Source organism: Malus domestica, chromosome 03 (genome assembly GCF_042453785.1).
Source record: "Malus domestica chromosome 03, GDT2T_hap1".
Taxonomy (NCBI): domain Eukaryota; kingdom Viridiplantae; phylum Streptophyta; class Magnoliopsida; order Rosales; family Rosaceae; genus Malus; species Malus domestica.
The window spans coordinates 27434750-27447159 of NC_091663.1; the positions used below are offsets into that span (position 1 = coordinate 27434750).

Sequence of the window (12410 nt, forward strand, 5' to 3'; positions counted from 1 at the left end):
ATGGGGTTTATATAGAGGAAGGGAGGAAGGGATATGGTGTCTACGTACCTGCTCATGAGAATAGTAAAGGGTTAAAATTCGTAAACAAATTGAATTTTGACGTCCTAGTTTAAAGACCAGGTCATGGTCTGCAGTTTAAAAGAAAGCACGTTTACCTGCGTTTTCCAACAAGAGAAAAATATTATCTGCGTTCATTTATCTGGATTTTTATATTATGTCTGCGAACTGTTGAAGCCATGACTTCTGAAGGTCAATATGGACGATCAGTGATGAGATTTTTCGCATGCGCCAGGCTCAGCTACAGTGACTTGTTCAAACAGTAGAAAATTATTTGACCCATAGAAATTTATGACCCGAATTCTTTACGCAAGTACATAACCGATAAGGTTGAAAAATTTAATCTTTGAATTAAATCCTGATCTTTTTCTTGTTGTTAGAGTTTTAATATTGAAAGCGTCCTGTTATCAAGGGTACGATGCATGGACACGGGAGAAAACCTCCGTATCCCGTATCGGACACTCTGAGGATACGGATACGCGAAGGATACGTGTGGATACACGCCCGATACGTATCGAAATGAAGAGATACGTATCGAACTGATAAGATACGCGTATCGTATTGTCCAGATACAAGTATCCTACATTTCGGATACGTTTGATACTAAAATAGGAGGATAATCAGAAGAAAAATAAAAAATAATCACAATAAATCCGCAGAATCGTGATTGATCGAAGTTAGGTAACTGAAATCACTCTAAAATCGGAGGATAATTAGAAGAAAAAAAAATTGGATTTATCTCCCGAACCTCAGAATCAGAAATCACTCTACTTGGGAGACTTTCATGAATCAGACCGTCATCTGCAACAGTTCCGTCATCTCCGTCGTCTCTATCTTCTCCGTCTGCAACTGCTCCGTCGTCTTCTTCGTCTATGTCTGCAACTCCTGGTGAGTGAGTGGTGAGCTTTCGTTTTCAGTTTCACTTTGTTTATAGTTAAACTGTGAAACCGAAACCCATCTCTGAAACAGTGAAACCGAAAGTCTGAAACTGAAAGCTTAATCTGATATAAAGCCTTTTGCAGTTTTGCTTTTCGAAAGTTGAAAAACTAATATAATATGTATATCACTACCCATAACCCGACCCGACACGACACGACACGACACGAAATTAACAGGTGTTCGGGTCGACACGATAACGAAACGGGTCGTTATCGGGTAACCCGATAAGCACCTGTTAAGATAACGGGTTGGTTCGGGTATACACGTGGGTAACACGATACACGATAAGCAAAATATTAATTTAATAATTTTATAACCCTAAAAAAAATACTATAATAATTATATTTAATAATTTAACAATTTTATACCACTAAAAACTATAATAATTATATATATATATATATATATATTAAATTAACTATAATAATTATAATAATTATATATACTACAATAAGTATACCCCAAAAATATTAACTATAATAGTTATACATATATATATATATATATATATATATATTAAATTTTATACCCCTAAAAACTATAATAATTATACATACAAAATAAATAGATTTAAATCTACTTAATAAATAAATAAATATATATACACACACACACACACCATTGAATTTCATGGGATACGAATTATACAAAACTAATTTCAATGATCCAACCGTCAAACTTGTTTGTATATGCTTCGAGATCACATCAGCAAAAAATTACAAAAAAAAACATTCACAAATCAAGTAACGAGATAAAACTTTCCGACGGTTATAAACGAAAAATCACGATTTAACGGTTATTTTATCTCCGATTTTAATGATTTTTTACAGCTACACTCCTTGACTCTATATGAATACAATGAATGAATTCGATCTTCAATTTAAAATATTTACACTAGTGGATACCACAAAATCTTATGCTATACTTGATGAAAGTATGAATAAACTCTTAAGTGTTAGAGAATCTATTGTTTTGATGGGATACGCATTCTACGAAACTAGTTTCAACGATCCAACCGTCAAACATGTTTGTATATACTTCGAGATCACATGCGCAAAAAATTGCAAAAAACAAACATTCAAAGATCAAGTAACGAGACAAAACTTTTAGACGGTTATAAACGGAAAATCACGATTTAACGGTTATTTTAACTCCAATTTTGATAATTTTTTACAGCTACACTCCTTGACCCTATATGAATACAATGAATAAATTCGATCTTCAATTTAAAATATTTACACTAGTGGATACCACAAAATCTTATGTTATACTCAATGAAACTAAGAATAAACTCTTAAGTATTAGTGAATCTATTGTTTTGATGAGATACGCATTTTACGAAACTAGTTTCAATGATCTAACCGTCAAACTTGTTTGTATATACTTCAAGATCGCATACGTCAAAAATTGCAAAAAACAAACATTCAGAGATCAACTAACGCGACAAAACGTTTCGACGGTTATAAACGAAAAATCACAATTTAACGGTTATTTTAACTCCGATTTTGATGATTTTTTACGTCTACACTCCTTGACCCTATATGAATACAATGAATGATTTCGATCTTCAATTTAAAATATTTACACTAGTGGATACCACAAAATCTTATGTTATACTTGATGAAAGTATGAATAAACTCTTAAGTGTTAGTGAATCTATTATTTTGATGGGATACGCATTCTACGAAACTAGTTTCAACGATCTAACCGTCAAACATGTTTGTATATACTTCAAGATCGCATACGCCAAAAATTGTAAAAAAACAAATATTCAGAGATCAAGTAACAGGACAAAACGTTTTTACGGTTATAAACGAAAAATCACGATTTAACGGTTATTTTAACTCCGATTTTGATGATTTTTTACATCTACACTTCTTGACCCTATATGAATACAATGAATGAATTCGATCTTCAATTTAAAATATTTACACTAGTAGATACCACAAAATCTTATGTTATACTTGATGAAAGTATGAATAAACTCTTAAGTATTAGTGAATCTATTGTTTTGATGAGATACGCATTTTGTGAAACTAGTTTCAATGATCCAACCGTCAAACTTGTTTGTATGTGCTTCGAGATCACATATGCCAAAAATTGCAAAAAAACAAACATTCAGAGATCAAGTAAAAGGACAAAACTTTTCGACGGTTATAAACGAAAAATTACGATTTAAAGGTTATTTTAATTCGATTTTGATGATTTTTACAGCTACACTCCTTGACCCTATATAAATACAATGAATGAATTCGATCTTCAATTTAAAATATTTACACTAGTGGATACCACAAAATCTTATGTTATACTTGATGAAAGTATGAATAAACTCTTAAGTGGTAGTGAATCTATTGTTTTGATGGGATACGCATTCTACGAAACTAGTTTCAACGATCCAACCGTTAAACATGTTTGTATATACTTCGAGATTGCATATGCCAAAAATTGCAAAAAACAAACATTCAGAGATCAAGTAACGAGACAAAACTTTTAGACGGTTATAAACAAAAAATCACGATTTAACGGTTATTTTAACTCCGATTTTGATGATTTTTTACAGCTACACTCCTTGACCCTATATGAATACAATGAATGAATTCGATCTTCAATTTAAAATATTTACACTAGTGGATATCACAAAATCTTATGTTATACTTAATGAAAGTAAGAACAAACTTTTAAGTGTTAGTTAATCTATTGTTTTGATGAGATACGCATTCTACGAAACTAGTTTCAACGATCTAACCATCATACTTGTTTGTATATGGTTCGAGATCGCATACGCCAAAAATTGCAAAAAACAAACATTCAAAGATTAAGTAACGGGACAAAACTTTTCGAAGGTTATAAACGAAAAATCACAATTTAATGGTTATTTTAACTCCAATTTTGATGATTTTTTACAACTACACTCCTTGACCCTATATGAATACAGTGATTGAATTCGATCTTCAATTTAAAATATTTACACTAGTGGATACCACAAAATCTTATGTTATACTTAATGAAAGTACGAATAAACACATTAGTGGGTCACTTTCATTAAGCTTTGAGTTTCATTGGCAATGTTTAAACTTTTGAGAAAAGCTTTACAACCTTGAAAACAAAAACGCTTTCATTTTGCATATCCTTGCACATTTAATATTTGTAATAGATTAGTAGTGTATGGATGTATTTTTTATGAGGCTCTTATTTTCAAGTGTAGATGTAGTATTTAAGCGACAATTGTGTTTTAATGTTTCGAAGTAATATTTATGTGACAATGTGTGGTATGTGCAAATTTAAGAAAAAAAATATTTTTCTTAACGGGTCATAACGGGTCGGGTCACTTTACCCGTTGGGTAAAGTGACCCGACCTATTAAGGACCCGTCCGTTAAGATAACAGGTGTGACACGACACGACCCGTTAAGATAACAGGTGTTACACGAACACGACTGACCCGACCTGTTTGCCAGGCCTACCCATACCCACAATAATATATTATAATACTCATACCACTACCCATCCCATAGTCCATTCAAATTTGATGAATCCTTCGAATCTGATGAAGCCTGTTGCTTTTCTCTTTTTAACTTTTTGTATTATTATAATATTATTGTATTTTACATATTATAATATATTATTGTGTAGTGGTATCAATGTTTAGTTTATAATAAGTTTATGTATATGCTTTCATGATGTGTTTTTTATCTCATATATATTTGAATGCTTATTTTATAATGTTTTAGATATATTTATTTATTTATATTTTTTAATTGTCGTATTCCTGACGTATCGTGTTCTCGGTTATAGAAATTTGACGTATCCCCGTGTTGTATCGTGTCGTATCCTCGCATCTGTGTCCGTGTCCATGCATCGTAGCGAACCTATTATGGCGCTAAGAGGATAGCCGCCCCTCCTCTAGCCGGAAAAGAAGCCCAGGAGTCTGATTTTCTGTGCTGCCACACCTCTGGTTCTATCGGAAATGAGGTTTGGTTTGCTGAAGGAAGAGGAGCCTCCATGTCCCAACGAAAAAGATGATGCAGAGAGACTCATTTTCTCTCTCCCTCGTGACAAAGTAACATTTTTGTCTTCTTTAGTTGTCATCCTATGAGCTTCTGCCACCTTCAATACTATTCACTAAAGGGCTCCTTATGAATTGGGAGGTGATATATATATATATATATATATATATATATATATATATATGCCGACAAAAAAATCGGGAGGTGTGGTGCCAGAAATATTACAACCATTAGCATGTCTACATCACTCAGCCTACGCTTTTTAGCACTTGCATGTCTACACCAAATATATTACATCAGTTACCACTTGCATGTCTACATCACAAAAAAATTGTGATGTTTTTTTTTTTTAAAATATAGCTTATGAAAAAATTTAAAATATTAAATGTGTTTGACAAAACAAAAAAGAAATATTTTTTATAAAATATCTGTTGGCAATGATTGTAAAAAAGTATAGAAAGGAAAAGTCTACCATGTTTCTAAAAGCAATGCCTTTTTATTTCAAAATATAGTAATCGGTGTCTATTTAATAAAGTTTTCAAATAACAAGTGCATCCCCATATATTTTAAAAAATTACAATTATTGTCCTTACATAATTCTCTTTGACAATTATTATCTCACATTAAATATCATATCATGTTTAGTCATTTAAGATATTATTTTTATTTATTAAAAGCACTTTTATCAAAAAGGTAAAGCAAGCACTCAACACTTTATTTTACAGTTATTTATTCTCAAAACGCAGCAGAAACATTTTTTTTCAAAGCACAACAATAGCAAATTATCCCTTATAAACATGTTTAACACCATTAATTCTTTTAAAATTTATAATAATTTTCATAAGACTTCTCAAAAATATTTCTTAAAGCACTACAGACTAGTAATCACTTGAATTTTCATCTCATACCATCAAATTACTAAGACACTAATTAAAGCAAAAATTCTAATACTTTTATATGTTGTATGCTAAATAAACCCAAACTCCTAATTTAAGTATAATTTTTTCATTGTAATTAGACACTTATTTATATAATATGTAATAATTTACTTAAATCTGTCTAGTCCGCCTATGCCTCACCTAGGCGCTAGTGCCCAATCAGGTGTCCAACTAGCACCTAACTTTGTTGCTGTTGCGCTCGACGTTTCTTTTTTATTCCCTGGAAAACCAACAAAACAACGCCATTTAGGTGTTTAATTAAAAATAAATAAATTATACCTCTTCAGTCTTCACTCGTTTCCCTTTTTTAAACTCCACAAATTAGAGCACACCATGTGGTATGACTGTGACATGTAGGATGTTACTTTCAATTCATGTGTTTCGAAGAGGTAATACGAATTTATAGTCCTAAGCCTTTCTAGAAATTAGTAGCAGGAAAACTATATTGCTAGCATACTCACTCCGGATTTCGGTTATTGTATGTGTTGTTATTCAGTTTTGGGAGTTTTTGGGTAGCAAATGGCTTAGCATTTTAGTGGGATACGTGGGGTATTTATAGGAGGGTGACCAGCCATACACCTTGTTCATGGGATTATTTTTGTTCCTTCTCAATCAGGTTCAAATTCACTGAAAATGTCATGGCAATTGCATTTTCAGCTTTCTAGTCCCATACACCTTCTCCATCAAATATAACATTGTTTGACACAAAAACCTTCTTGATTGCTAAGTTACAAACTTTGTAACCCTTCACAACTTCGCATAACCAACAGAGATCTCTTTCACATAAGTTTTATCCAGTTTTATCTCAGTTGTCCAGGAACATGATTGTAACAAATGCAGCCAAACACTCTGAGATGTTTTATTCTTGGCTTTCTCCCACTAAATGCATCAAATGGATTCTTGTTCTGCAAAGCTTTAGTTGACATCTATTTAGAAGATATATTGCAGTGTTAGAAGCTTTTCCCCAAAAATCATAAGGTAGATTCTTATCAAGTAACATGCCTTTAGCTATTTCAATAAAGGTCATGTTCTTCCTCTCAGCAACACCATTTTGTTTAGGCGAATAAGCCACTGTCAGTTGCCTTTCAAGGCCTAGATCATCACAGAAGCTTTGAAACTCTAGAGAAGTATATTCTCCTCCTCAGTCACGTCTTGATTTTTGAATTTGAAAACCACTTTCAAGCTGAACCATAGCTTTAAAGCTTTTAAATACACATAATACGCCTGACTTAGGCTTCAAGAAATATAGTCAGCACATTCTGGTATGGTCATCAATAAATATCAGAAAGTGTCTATTTCCACCAAGTGTAGCGACCTGCATAGGACTACATACATCAGAGTGTATCAACTCCAATGACTTATTTGCTCTCCAAGTCATCTCCTTACTGAATGCCTCTCAGTGATGTTTTCCTACAATGCATCCTTCATAGACAACATTTGATTTCTTCAATTTAGACAGGCATAATACCATTTCCTTATCAGCCAACATATGCAAACTCTGAAAATTCAAGTGACCAAATCTTTTGTGCCACTCTCAAGAGTCTTCTTCAGCTATTGCTTTCAATGCAGATGGCATTATATCCTTCATGATGAGAGGAAAACATATGTTTCCTGTCATTTGTACTGCGACCACATGTCTTTCAAGGCTTCTATCTTTAAATATTTCAACTTTATCATCTCTAAACAATAAGAAATATTCATGCTCTAACATTTGGCCTACACTTAGCAAGTTTTTATCTAAATCAGGAACAAGCATAACCTCTTTGATATGCCTTGTACTATTTTTGGTTTCAATCACCAAGGTTCCTTTTGCAACAGCTTGTAATATCTGTATGTTTCCCATCTTAAGCCATGTAGTGCCACTTAGTACTACAGTCTAGTGCTAGCCGCCTCCCCGATTAATGCCTAGGCATTTGAAAATTAAGAAAGGGTGTCTAGACCTGATGAGGCACCCACCTAGACTACCTAGGCACCTGCCTAACCCGTCCAAACTTGCCTAGGCACCCGCTTAGGTTGCGACTACTTAAACAGAAAATAGATAACTTTCATTTTCTATTTTACTTTTTTCAATTAATTGGAAGAGACTTGTTGAATAGTTAAATGAACACACATTACATGCTTGTTCCGCATGTTTTCATTATGTTCCAATACTTCATAATTATATGTCATTCTATTTTGTAGTTTATGATGAAATTATATATATTTTAAGTGCAAACGGGACACTTATTTACACGAAACATAATAGATTTACTTAAATCCACCTAGTCTGCCTAGGCACCTAAACCGCCTAGCCGCCTAGGCGCTAGGCTCCAGCCCGACGCCCGACTAAAGCCTAGCGTTTTTTAGAACCTTGCTTGTCAGTGAGAGGTCTTAGATTTGATTCTCGCCAAAGGTGAATTTGAACCTCATTATTGTTAGCCCATTGTGAAGATAAGCACACCTCATCCCCCTTAGTGTATAGATAATATCGGTTGTTTAAAAAGAAAAAAGTCATGTAGTCACATTTCTGTCTTCATCAATCAACATTGATTCATGTAAAGTCATGTGATTGTTGTATCCATTATCTATATACCAGACATGTTCATTCTTGACAGTTGTTGCGGAATCGCAAGCAAAGAACATACTAGTGCCTTTTCCCCCCTCCTTGACATAATGAACCTGTTTGACCATTTTACTCCTACAATCTTTGGCAATATGCCCAAACGTATCACATTTGTGACACTTTGGATTTAAACCAGCGTTCACCAAAATGTAAATTTGCACAAATCTTGCAATCTCCTTTACTACCATAGTTCTTTACAATCACATTTGGCTTCTCATTTTGTTTCACATAGTGTTTCTTCTACTACTTATTCTTCCAAGGCTTATTGCCTTTATAACCACCAACTTGTGAGTTCTGTTTTGGTTGAATACTTAGGCTACTAAATGCTCTTTCATTCACCTCTCCATCTTCAGCATGTCTCATTCATCTTTGCTCAAAACCTTTGGGTGTTGTTGTAGACTCAGTTGGATCAATCTCACTGATTTTCTTTGTACCCTCAATAAAAGATACAATAGTAACCTAAGTAGGAGTGAGGCTAATGTACAACTTCTCTACCATAATTTTATTTAACAAATCCTCTCCGTGCATTTTCATTTGACTCACCAAAGCAAACTATCTAGTCCAATAATCAAATAGAGATTCACCATTACTCATTCTAGCATTCTCAAAATCAAGACGAATACCTTGTAATTTCATTGCCATGACCTGATAATCGCCTTTGTATTCCTGCTTCAACACATCCCAAGCTTTGTTAAATGTCTCTTGATTCGCAATCCTGAAAAAAATTCCGTCACTCACTGTACTTTGAATTAACCTCAGGGCTTTTGCATCTCTGGAAATAAGATCATGAGCAACAATCAGCTACTTCTCAACCATTTGCTTCTCATCTGAGGGAAGTTCATAGCCATTTTCAGCACAACCCAAGAGATTGTGAGACTTGAAGATAGTCATCATTTGACACACAAAAATTCATAGTTGACACTATTGAAAATCAGAGCTTGAATATCAGCTCCAGATCCAGACATTTTGTTCTTCAATTTATTTGAGCTCTTGGTTGAAAGCTCAAAGAACATTTCTCAGATCATGCCCCTCATTCAATTCGAACCTAGCTCTAAGGCCATGTTAGTGTGTTTAGGGGTGATGAACTCGATTTCCAATAGGATTTAACTCATGAAATCACTGAGAATGTGATCGTCGAATTGTAGAGAAATGGAAGAAAGATGGTCACCAATGTAATCTCTCAAGAATATATCAACATTGGATTCTCTCACTCTCTCTAAAATATGTTAAAAAGAAAGCATGAGGAGCGTGTGATATAGCTGTTTCTAGGCATCACACCTCAATAACAACGGCACACATGAGTTGCACATGATCAAATTAAATCAATTATAAAACAAGACATGTGGCACAATCTACACCATTTAGATGTTATAATCGTGACCATCCATTAGAAACTTTGCGAACTTAAACTTCAAAAAAAATCCTGAGATTTTTTTTTGGTCAAACGATAGATTTGTTAGATTAGATGTTAGATTAAGGAGCCGACAAGGTTTGAACTTGTTGGAAATATTTTTGATAAGGATGCTACTTCTCCTACAACAAATCACATAAAATAATGTTAGTATATCACAATTTTATCACCTCAATTTATTAAATAAAATAAACCAAATAAAATAAAATACTTAACTTCTGTAGGTAGAGAACGTTCTTCGTCGATCCTCAATTAGAACAAGATTTTAGGTTGAGGTGTGTAGTCACTGTCCTTAAGAGTAGATTTTTCCCCTCTAAGACAATGTCTCGGTGTAGCAGGTTATGGCGCCCTACCATCCAGGATACAACAACCTATAATCATCTTAAGCGTACACTCACAATACTTGGATCGTACGAACAACTTGATTTTCCTTTGGCATATGAGAGATGAAATTATAATAGCATTTGAGAGAATACAATAAATCAAGAGAGGAGAGGAAGGTGGGATTCCTTTAATTAGGTGAGGTTTGTAGGAAAGAAAATATTTGAAGTCCAATAGCAAAAGGAGTAGTCTAGATAAAGATCAACATAATCCTTACGGCATGAAGAGTTGTTTTTATATAGAACATGATAAAGGTAAACATGATCCTTGCGCAAAGGTCGTGAAAAAAGACCTCGTGCGACGAAGAAGTCCACATTCGTTGCGCGAAAGGTATACGGACAAAGGCTTTCGTCGCATGATATAAAAGGGTACAAGTGTTTTGTGATGAGAATTTCTGGAGACGTCTAAAATTCGTCTCGAAAATCTTTGCACGACGAAACATGTAACACGCGTGTGGTTTTACACGACGACAGGTATGCGTCGCGCAAGTGTAATTTTTAATAAAAAATAATAATAATAAATAGAATAAAAGGAATATTATTAAAAATATATATTTCATACAATTCAGAAGAAAAAAAACAAATTAATGAATAAAAAACAATTTTTTTATAATATAAATAAAAATGTACAAACAAATACAAAGTTTAAAAAGAAAGAGGGAACAAAAACTATGAAAAAAATAAGGAATAATCTATACGCAAGTCATTTAGAGGTGCTTGGTAATCTTGCTGCTAGAAGAAGGTGGGGTTAGGGACGGGGTCGAAGGTCGACGGGCCTGATTGCTGTGTATGCACGGTGTGGAGGGGCTCTGACGGTCGTGGTGCAAAAAAACTGGGGAGACGGATCCCGGAGGAACTAAGGGCTTGTACAAGCATTCACATTTAAGACATGTACGATGCAAGCTCACTCCTCATGCTAGCGACTTCCTGCGTCAAAGTTATAACCTCGCCCTTCGACTGCAAGGATGAAGATGCTCTACTCTCCCTCCACCTGGCATTTCCCATCCCCCGACAATATGTCCCTTGCGTCCGACCAAAAGTGTGGTTGAACGTCTCTGTAAGGATGTGAAACCCCGCATCTTCAGAGGGATCCACAGATCGATTGGCGTGTCCTGGGTAAGCTGGGAGGCGAACTCCTGAAGCGACTAACCCTTCTCCACCATAGTCGCCTATGAAAAAACATGGATTATTAATAGAAAACAATTTGAAATCATTAGTATAAATCTTTAATGCATAAGAAATTACTTGCAAGAAGTAACTCGGTCAACTCATCCCAGGCCGAACATAAACGTTAGCAAAGACATCGATCTCCGGGAATTTTGAACCCTCCTGAAATAGAAAAGATAAGGAAAATGTTAGTACGAAAACAAACAAAAAACATTATTAGCGACATTTTAAAATTGGAAATAAAAGCTGTAATATATACCTTCTGCCACGCCTACATCCTATATGAGAAAGGCCTTAAACCCGAATGGTGGAAAAGAGTCTTCTTCTCCCGATTGCCCTTGTTCGCCTTCGCCTTCTTCTGTTATACACAAAATAAACATATTAGTCGTAATATTTAAAGAACATAAAAAATTTTAAAAAATCATAATAAACATTAGTAAAAATTTTAAAAAGTAACATGAAAGAAGTCCTAATTAAAAACGCACCACATAGACCGGCTCCTGAAAATGACCGCAAAGTCAATCCCAATTATCTTGTCGGTCTTCGAGCTCATTCAGGCAACCCTCCTCGAGAGCGACCTGCGGATCACTAAACATCTCGAAATACTGGTGCAAGTCACTCTTCCACAACTTGTAGCGTTCGGAGTATAGCCGATTGAGGTACGTCAACATGTCCTCGTTGATGTCATCCAAATTGTAGTTTGTCTACATGTAACAAATATTATGAAAGTATTATTAATAAAAGACATTAATAAATATAAATATATAAATTTTAGATGAAAAGCATTAAAAAGGCAAAAATACTTACTAACAAATGATTGCGCACCGTGTTCTTCACCTTCTCTGGCATCGCCTTCCAAGACTTCCACTGCATAGGGCAAAAGGTCCGCACGACGTGCCCAATGTCATGGG

General features: G+C 34.4%; 1 long non-coding RNA gene across 1 annotated transcript; it reads right to left on the reverse strand.

The window, feature by feature from the left end:
• Window positions 1-10996: 10996 nt before the first annotated feature.
• On the reverse strand, window positions 10997-12197 carry LOC139194256 (uncharacterized). Its single transcript, XR_011579016.1, has 3 exons — window positions 11985-12197; window positions 11759-11857; window positions 10997-11661 (listed from the first exon to the last, which is right to left on the reverse strand). It is a non-coding gene; the product is annotated as an uncharacterized lncRNA (long non-coding RNA).
• Between the last annotated feature and the right edge of the window lie 213 nt (window positions 12198-12410).